The sequence below is a fragment of the Onychomys torridus genome, unplaced genomic scaffold (genome assembly GCF_903995425.1).
Source record: "Onychomys torridus unplaced genomic scaffold, mOncTor1.1, whole genome shotgun sequence".
NCBI classification, from domain to species: domain Eukaryota; kingdom Metazoa; phylum Chordata; class Mammalia; order Rodentia; family Cricetidae; genus Onychomys; species Onychomys torridus.
This window is the reverse complement of record NW_023413371.1, coordinates 728-8,415: the sequence shown is the minus strand read 5'-3', so window position 1 is coordinate 8,415 and position 7,688 is coordinate 728. Positions and strand designations below refer to the sequence as shown.

General features: G+C 47.0%; 1 non-coding gene across 1 annotated transcript; it reads left to right on the top strand.

The window, feature by feature from the left end:
• Positions 1–2,682: 2,682 nt before the first annotated feature.
• Positions 2,683–2,753, top strand: LOC118576270. The gene has a single exon (XR_004943930.1). It is a non-coding gene; the product is annotated as a small nucleolar RNA SNORD34 (small nucleolar RNA).
• Positions 2,754–7,688: the final 4,935 nt, after the last annotated feature.

The following is a 7,688-nucleotide window of genomic DNA, read 5'->3' as shown; positions in this document are numbered from 1 at the left end:
TCTATTCAATGTGATTGGAATACATATTCTTCTCAGGCTTACACATCATGCCTTGGATCTTAAGATTTTTAAGAAGATTAAAAGTAGGGAAAACATTATAAGGTACAGACACAGGCAAAGCCTTTCTGAATGGGCTCCAGTTGTTCAGGAAAGAATGCCTACAATTGACAAATGGAATTTAATGGAAGTAAAAAGCTTCCACACAACAAAGAAAATAGTGAATTGAAAGAGGGTACAGCTTACAGCATGGAAGACAATCTTTGCCAGGTATTCATCTGAGTATCTATAATGTACAAGGAACTCAAAAGGAAGAAAATGAGGAGGAGGAGGAAGAAGGAAGCAGAACAAAACCCATAAATAATGAGAAACAAGAGAACCCAATTCATAAATGAGCCGATGAAACGAGCAGGCAGTTCTCAAATGATGGACTACAGGTGGTCAAAACAACAATCATGAAAAAATGCTCACACCACCACCTGTCAGAGAAATGCAAATTAAAACTTCATTGAGATTCCATCTCACCCAGTTAGAATGGCAGTCATTAAGAAAACAGGTAATCTCAGGAGGCAGAGGCAGGGGGATCTCTATGAGTTTGAGGCCAGCCTGGTCTAGAAAGTGAGCTCCAGGACAGCCAAGGCTGTTACACAGAGAAATTCTGTCTCAAAAACCACACACACACACACACACACACACACACACACACACACATGGGGGGGGGAGAGAGACAGAGAGAGAGAGAGAGAGAGAGAAACAGAGAGAGAGAATGACAGACAGACACACACACACACAACCACACACAACCACACACACACACACACACACACACACACACACACACACACACGAAGATAACACATGCTGGCAAGGATGTGGACAAAAGGGAACTCTCATAACTGCTGATAAGAGGGTAACTAGTCCAGCCATTATGGAAATTAACACAGAGAAGCCTAAAAAACTAACAGTGGATCTACCATTGATCCAGTCCAACAATCCATATGATTTACCCAAAGGATGCCAAGTCAGCCCCCCACAGAGACACCGCTTAGACGTCAGTTTATAACCTAGAGAACCGACCTGAGTTCCAACAACAGAGGGATGGATAAAGAAAAAGTGAGCATAAGTGGGGCTGAGGGGAATATGCTCAGCGTGACAGCCTGAAATGAACTCCTTAAAAAACAAGTTTAGTCTTTAACCTCAGAAATGAGGAAGCTAAGGGGAGAGAGAACCGGAATGTGAAAGGGATGGAAAAACCCACTTCCAATAATTTCTGGCCCTGCTTCAAACGCCAGCAAAAGTGCCACTGGGCCAGATGAGTACCTCAGTCCCTGGCCCCCGAGCAGGCATGCCAACATTCCAGCAATGGGAAACCTGAAAGGTGGACTGTCGATCTGGCCCACCTGGACACCACTCCCCTATCCACACATGACAATGTTACAATGAGAGGGCCCAAGTTCAGCATCCCTAACCGGGCTATCTGCCAGCTTGTCCAAACTTGGGATGATATGGACAGTGGCTGGAAGACAAGCCTCTTTGGTCCTGGACACCAGGGCATCCTCTTCTCTAACTGAATGGTAGAGAACACTATCCCTTCCTCTTTCTGAGTCTAGGATCCCCACATGACCCAGAATCACCCTTCCACCTCCTGCCCCTTCGGATCTTTATCTCTAACACATATATGAATGTTACGGCAAATTATCCCTTACCCCTTCTGGGAAGAGATCTCACCAAATTAAAAGCCTCTATTCACATCCCTTGCTTAGAAATGACCTCAGTCTATCTCTAACCATAGAATCAGACTCAGGCAGTGAGCCTTCATCTCCTAAATCCCCACCTCATTCTATGTTCCCTCTGTTCACGCTGGAGTATGGGACACTGCTAATCCTTCCAGAGCTTGCAATCACTCTGCTGTCCTTGTCTCTCTGAAAGGTCCTTCTTCCTACATGATACAAGAACAATCCCTCTCATCCCCAAATACATGAAGTATCCTCCCCCCTTCCTCACTTACCTGGCTTCCCCCCGTCAGGACCCCTTGTTTACCGTTCACTCCCCACATACATTCCTATTCTGGGCGTTATAATACCTAATGGTCCTCCAGCCTGGTCCGAGACCTTAGAAAAACCAATGAAGCTATAGTCCCCACCTTCCCCCATAGCCCCCAACTCCTATGCTCTAGTGGTGTGAATGAAAATGGCCCCCATAGGCCCATAGGGAGGGGCACTATCAGGAGGTGTGGCCTTGTTGGAGGAAGCGTGTCACTGGGGGTTGGTTTTGGGGTTTCAGAAGTGCAAGCCATCTCCTTGTCACTATCTCTTCTTGTTGCTTGCTAATCTGGATGTAGAACTCTCAGCTCCCTCTCCAGCACCATGTCTGCCTGTATGTTGCCTTGCTTCCATCATGACAATAAAGGACTAAATCTCTGAACTGTAAGCCAGCTCCAATGAAAAAGAGCTGCCATGGTCATGGTGTCTCATCACAGTAATAAAATCCCAACTAAGCCGGGCGGTGATGGCACACGCCTTTAATCCCAGCACTCGGGAGGCAGAGCCAGGCGGATCTCTGTGAGTTCAAGGCCAGCCTGGTCTACAAATCGAGATCCAGGAAAGGCGCAAAGCTACGCAGAGAAACCCTGTCTCGAAAAACAAAACAAAACAAAAAATAAAAAAAAAAACCAACTAAGACATATTCCGTCTGTGATGTTCTGTTATTACCTACATTGTTTGAGTCTCATGAAAACTCCACTGGCTGAGACATCTGCAAAACAAAAACAAAAAAAAAATAAAAAAACAACAACAACAACAAAAGGCATATACCATCCTTTCGTCTACCTCACCAGCATGACCTAGTTTTCAGTTTTGACTTAAAAGATTCCCTTTTACTATACCCCTGCACATCCTCTCCACTCTGTGTAGTCCTGGCTGTCCTGGAATTCACATCTAATTCAGAGATCCACCAGCCTCTGCCTCCTGAGTGCTGGGATTAAAGGCATGTGCCTTTACCTGGGAAGACATTGCATTTACCTGTACCTGATATGTTACACTCCTGACAACTTACTTGGACAGTGCTACCCTGGGGCTTCTGGGGCTCCCCCCGCTTCTTTGGCCAATTCCTGCTGAAGAAACTTCAGACCTCTCTCCTAGTCTCCTTCTGCATGAGTGGATGGCCTTCTCCTCTGCAGCCCAACCCTCCAAGACAACCTCCATCAACCCACAGCCCTCGGTGCTCTGGATTCCTGGGGCTAACCTGTGTCCAGGAAGAGGGCACCAGCCTGCATCCTCCAGTGTTTCATTATCTAGGACTCTCTCTCTCTCTCTCTCTCTCTCTCTCTCTCCTCGTCTCTCTCTCTCTCTCTCTCTCTCTCTCCCTCCCCTAGGAGCCACTGCATCCCTCCTTCTGAGATTCAGGCGCTGCACACATACCCCTTACCCAAGACAAAGGAGACTTATGGCTCTGCTGGGTCTTTTTAACTTTTTTTAGTCTGTGGACTCTTAACTTTCTCACACATAGCACACCCGCTCTGGGAGGCCACGAAGGGCCTACAGGATCCTCTCTTCTCTCCACAGTCTCACCAAAGCTCCATAGATCAGCTTAAACCTGCCCTGTCCCGGGTCTCTCCTCTGCCTCTTCCTGACCCCTCAGACTCTTCTTTTCCCTGCCACTCCCAATTAGGAAACAAGCATTAGTTGTTCTTTGTCAAAGGTCGGCCATATTTTTTTTTCTTTGTTGAAACAAATGGACCTGGACACCAAAGGCTGCCCGGGTCGGGCCTACAAAACCTTGGCTGCTGTTGTGCTCCTGATGCCAGAAGCTAACACAAATTTGTTCCTCAGCCCACTCTGTGTACTCACTTCACACTCACCCAGGGAGCTCCTAAGTTATGGAGCCTTCCTCTCCCTCCCTCCACTCGGGTGTAGATCCTCCACACCTTACTTCTTCTGGTCTCCAGCCTCACCTTTGAGGCCCTCGCCTCCTCTAGTCAAGAGGCTACCCTTCAACCATTGACCTCACATCAGCCCTCTCCTTGCTGCTGGGAGATCCTAGATCTCACCATGAATCCCTTCTCACAGAAACTTGCTTACCCATCCTCAGAGCACAAAACTGGTTCATATGGCAGTTTCAAACAAAAAGCACCCGCCAGCTGAATATGCCATTACCCAAGGACACCCCACTCCCCCACCTCACACACTCTCATGAAGGCCAAGTCCCTTCCTCTCCACAACCACCTTCCCATAGGCAGAACTGATTAGCTCTCACAAAGGCCCTCATCCTGGCCAAGGATAAATAGGTTAGCATCTATACTGACTCCAAGTATACTTAACATTAATCCTCTCCAGCATCCTCATCAGGAGACAGAGGGGATTCCTAATACAAGGAGAACACCCATTACCTATGCTGCCCATATACAGAAACTCCTAGAAGCAGTAATGCTACCCATCACAGCCTCAAAAGTGCATCGTAGGAGACACAGAACAGATAGATAATATAGCTCCCTGGATAACTGTATAGCAGAGAGACTGGCTGTGGAAGCTGTTCTCACACACTGGGACCTCAAGAGGCAGAAAGGATCAGAAGCCCAAATGCCATGCTCTACCATAGTAACACATGCATTAAGCCAAGCTCCCTTCCCTCTTCCCAAAGTTCTTACCTACCTACACTGCCTATTCCATCCAGCTAATCAGACTCTGCTCATGTTCCCCACACAGTGCTTTCCAATCCAGCAGGAGCACAAGGCTTTTCTCCAGCGGTTCTCCCAGACCCGTGATATCTGCTTGCATGCTAACCTCCAATTTAACCTTGGGCAGCCACCTCTCCCCATTCACCAGCTGAGAGAAGGCTTCTACTGACACACTGACCTCACACATATGCCTCCAGTAAAGAGACACAATGTCTCTCGGTTCCAAACAATACTTTCTCATGATGGGTGAAGGCTTTTCCTACCTCAAATGAATGAATGGGCTTCCACCATCGCCTAGCTCCTTCTCTATGAAATTATTCCTCCAGTTGGCCTCCCAACCTCCTTCCAGTTCAACAGTGGTCCATACTTCAGTTCTCACCCAACATCTTACCTCTTTTCTTAATACACTTTGGAAGTTCCACAAACTGACCATCCACAGTTCTCTAGGAAGGTGGAACAATCTACCTGCACCTTTAGGGAAACTATGACCAAACTCTCCCTAGAACTAAAATTAGACCAGGTGAAATGTCTTCCTCTAGGCCTTTGAGAATGCCCTCTCACCAGGTGGTGGTGACACATGCCTTTAATCCCAGCACTCAGGAGGCAGAGGCTGGTGGATCTCTGAATTAGATGTGAATTCCAGGACAGCCAGGACTACACAGAGAAACCCTGTCTTGAAAAATCAACGCCCCCCCGCCAAAAGAAAAAAGAATCCTTTCTCTTCCCGCCAAACCTGCACACCCCAGCCCCTTCGAGGTCTTGTAGAATAGCCTTTATTCTCCCTCGACATTTATCCTTCAGACTCCCCAAAGACATCATCTCAACTCCTCTTCCTTCTCAGGCAGCAGCTACGGATTGGAAACTCACCTCTTCTCCATGACCTCTTTCCCACTGAGGAGGGAAACACAGCCCTCCAGATAGGAGACCCGGCTCACCTGGCAGAGGCCCCCACTCCATCCTAGGCCCAAATGGACAGGACTCCACAGAATTATTCTTGTGGCTTCCACAACCACTAAACTAGAAAACTTCCCAGCCTGGATACATCTCTCCTGTCTTAAAAGACCTGCCCCCCTCATACAGAGTAGTCCCAGCTGGACTCACATCCCTAAACGTCATTAAGCTCCCTTCTTCCCTGAGCAGCCAGAAGGAACAGACCCTAGTGCTGGCTTCCTCCATTCCATGCCTTCCTCTAGGGCCTCCAGAATGGCTTTGGTTGATGCTGGGACCTGCCGGGAACTGGAGCTACCTCTCAGATGCCCTGAGAAATGTTTTATTCATTATACTCCAGAGCAAACCCAGTTTTTTCTCTGTCTGCCTCCTCTTCCTTTCTTCAGTGATGTTCTGCAACCCCTGGAGCTCACCATTAAACTATTGTATTGCTTTTCTTCTCTCACACCTGACCACTGGGCCTGGGGAGAGGAACTCCTTCTGGCCCTCTTTTACCAGACGATTGTTACAACATTAGGGGTTATCTGAGACATTCCTTCTTCGGTCCCTTTCAATTATAAACAGCTTCTTCCTTTACTCTCAGCCCTAGCTTGGACTGCACACCCCCAAACCATTGCTCAAATATTTTAAATGTCTTTAATTTTTTTTTTTTTTTTGAGACAGGGTTTCTCTGTGTAGCTTTGTGCCTTTCTTGGAACTCGCTTTGGAGACCAGGCTGGCCTCGAACTCACAGAGATTCGCCTGCCACCATGTGGTTGCTGGGAATTGAACTTAGGACCTCTGAAAAAGCAGCCAGTATTTTCTATCGCTGAGCCTTAAATCTTAAATGGGAGGTCTCCTTGTTTTGGAATCCCAGGTAACAAATTCCTGGGATTTGAGAGGAAACCATGGCTTTTATATGGCTTAACAGGACAACTTCTTCAGGAAGGCTCATTTAGTGTCTTTCAGATAGTGTTACGACTTGTTAGTAGCAACACAGAAGATAATTGTACAGGTCTCTGAATCCTGTTGACTCCTTGTCCACAGAAACAAGCCACATTGTAGCTATGTAGGATGCAAAGTCTGATGTTGGCTACTGCAGAGATCTGCTGTAGTCCTTTATACAGAACTGGTCTTGTGCTAATTTTGCCATTCCTGGTGTCTGGTCTGGGACTCCTACCTCCAATGATTACATCAAATCAGGAACCATAATGCCCTGGGAAACCAGAGGGACACAGACCAGAAAAAAAGGAATAGTATGGATAATCAAGCTAAAACGCTTATACTGCGGGAAATGGATTTTGACCTCAAATGGTTATCTAATGGCAAAAGGATCTCCCTTCAAAGGTCATCCTCTGCCTGGAGGTGAAGGCTGTAGACATCTCTGTCTCTGTTTATACTTGAATCCATGGAAAGTCTTGACCCTTCCCTCAGTAATAAAAACCCCCTCAGAAAAAAACCAAGCCAAACCTCAACTAAACCTTGCGATCCTAATGCCCTCCTCCTTAAAATGCTTACCCTTATAAATGGTAGCCACAAAATGCTCTTTAAAATTAAACCTCATCTAGAAAAAGACTGTTGCATCTGCCTGAGAGCAAGACAAGTTACATATTTTAGGCTTAACTAAAATCTGTTTAACCAACAACAATTCTACATCCCAGGCCTGCCTTTTTGCCCTGCCTGTACAAAGCCAACTGTGTGGGACCGCATGCCAGCTGCACACCAGGCTAATCTCCAACTCAAGAGCTCTCTAAATGGCACCTATTTTGCATATCCCAATGGCCCCTTTTCCTGCTACCCTATCAATTACCCCATGTGCCAAGTTGCATACTTAGTTCCAGATCTTACAGTCATCCATGGGAAGAAAATAACCCACCAGTCCACCCCTATTTGAATCAAAGGGGATGAAATATTACTTCCACTACTGTTAGGAGTAACCATGGCAGGGGCTGCAGGCCTGGGAGGAAGGGCCATTGGATTGCAGCAAGTCCCAACACAGCCAACTTTCTTAACAAATCAAGGCTGTTCTGACACTGGTACAGAATGGCATTGAAAAGCTCCAGACCCAGCTGGATTCCCTCACAGCCAT